The sequence below is a fragment of the Oratosquilla oratoria genome, chromosome 36 (genome assembly GCF_046742065.1).
Source record: "Oratosquilla oratoria isolate Oo_2021 chromosome 36, ASM4674206v1, whole genome shotgun sequence".
Classification (NCBI taxonomy): Eukaryota; Metazoa; Arthropoda; class Malacostraca; order Stomatopoda; family Squillidae; genus Oratosquilla; species Oratosquilla oratoria.
Window position 1 is genome coordinate 30,891,708 of NC_134812.1, and position 2,500 is coordinate 30,894,207.

The window sequence follows — 2,500 nt, forward strand, 5'->3', positions numbered from 1 at the left end:
GGGGGGGCAGTGAAAAATGAACGAAAGGGGTTAAAAGAGGAGGAGGAGGAAGAGAAGGAGGAGGAGGAGGAAGAGGGAGGAGGGAAGAGGAAGGGGGGTAAAATGGATAATGGATTCGGAGAGGGGAAGTTGCGAAAGCCTTGAGCTAGTTGAAAGGGAAGAAAAAGTGTGTGCGTGCGTGTGTTTGTGTGTGCCTGTATGTTTGTGCACATTATATATATATATTGGATCTTACAGAATATAGACTTTTTCCATCCTTTCTTATATCGGTTTGTTTTCAATTGAACTATAAGAAACAGAAGAAGGACAAGAAGGATTGGAAGTAAAATGAGAAGAACTGAAGGTAGATGAAATGAAAATAAGAAGATGGAGGAGGACGAGTGGGGTTGAAGGAATGTAAAAGAAGGAAGATGCTATCAAGATTATAAAATTATGTACAGAGGACAGGACAAGTTGTTGGGGAGGCTGGAAGAGAGACACACACAGAGAGAGAGAGAGAGAGAGAGAGAGAGAGAGAGAGAGAGAGAGAGAGAGAGAGAGAGAGAGAGAGAGAGAGAGAGAGAGAGAAAGATAGAGAAAAAAAGAGAGAGGGAAAGAGAAAGAGAGACAATTACTTAGTTCAGCATATAAAAGAGCCCACAAGATATGGAGACTAGCCGTGAAAGAGACAAAGAGAGAAAGAGAGAGAGAAAGAAAAATAGAGAGAAAGATAGAGATAGAAAAAGAAAGAGAAAGAATGAAAAAAGAGAGAGGGAGAGAGAGAGAGAGAGAGAGTAGGATGGAGAAGAAGGCTATACAAAAGAAAATAGGGCAAGGGGGCAATGGGGCAATGAGACAAAGTAAAAATTTGTTCACAAAAGAGAAACGTCTTTCATGGTTACAGAAGAGGGACATATAAGAATTAGGTTATGTATTTGTGTATGTATGAAACGCTAGTTATTGCTGACAATATACTCGATGTCGAGTCATCCAACAAGGCTACCTTTCGTCGTTAATGTACCTGTTCGGACATCAGAACCTGCTACACGACATATCATATCTATACAAAACCATCTATCGTTGCATGATATATGGTATAATTCTATATACTATAGTTCAAAGTAAAATAATCTAATGGTAAGAGAATCGTATGAACCAGACAGAAATGAAAGTTATATACATATATAAGTTTGGAATGCCATGGGTCAGTTTTTTGTGTCCGCCATTTTGAATAGTGCATAATACACTCCCACTTCCCACAGTCTGGACTTCCGTTTGCAAACAGCTGCTCCCATCTTGGTCTTCTTCTACATCTTCCTCCTTTTTATCTTCCTCCTCTTCCTCCCCTCCTCCTCTTCCTCTTCCTGTTGGATCTAAGAGGCTAGGGGGACGCTCTTCTACCCATAATGCACCAGTTTGTTGTCACGCAACAGATAGAGCCCCTCGTCAGTGTCGCGTCATTCCATTTTCTTTGTGCGATTTCCGTTTTCTTTGTGTATGTTATTTATTCATTAACCCTTTTGACCAACTGGCATTTTATCATACTTCTTGTTTTTATTTATTAATCTAATTACTCGTTTATCTATACATTTGTTTATTCAATTATTAATGTATGTATTTAACATTCATTTGCCTTTACTTATTCCTTCATTCAATTATTTCTCTATTAATATATATTTTTATTTTTTTATTTTCAATTATCCATTCATTGGCTAATTTATCTATTTATGAACTATGTATTTATTTATTGATCTATTTATTTATCTATCTATATATTTATTTATTTATTTATTCATTCATTCATTTATTTATTTATTTATTTATTTATCTATTCATTTATTTATTTGTTTGTTCATGCATTGATAAATCAAATAATGAGTATTTTTTATTTATCTAATTATTCATTTATTCATCATTCATTTACTTATTTATGAATTTATTAACTTGCTTATTATTTCATTTATTTATTAATAATTTATTCATGCATTGATCAAGGGGGTGGGTCACCGATTTAATGAAGCGGCCTTGCTGTGGATGTGCTGTGTCTTGCGACACTGCTTCTGACCCAGGGCAGTGGACAAGGTGCAGGGATGACCCGTCATCCAGGAGGTGCTCAGATATGAGGGAGGGTGGAGGGGTGTGGAGTGTATTCAGGGATGGAATGGGTGGGAATGATTTTATGCCTTTTCCTTTTTGGCTACCTCCCTTGTAAGGGGGAAAAAGCCTTGGTATATGTATGTATGTATTTCTTTACTTATTTACTTATTCTGTTTGTGTATATTTTTATTTATCTATTCATTTATCTATTTATCTATTCTATATCTATTTATTGTTACAAAAGTGATTTATTCTCTTTAGGTAATGGAAATTGATAATAATGCAAATAAGAAATGTAAGTGAATAGATAAATGAATAAATGAATAAAAATTAATGAATATATAGATAAAGTAAAATAAATATGCAAGTACATAAACAAATAAATAAACGAATAAGTATATGTGTATAAAATAGTAATAATAAA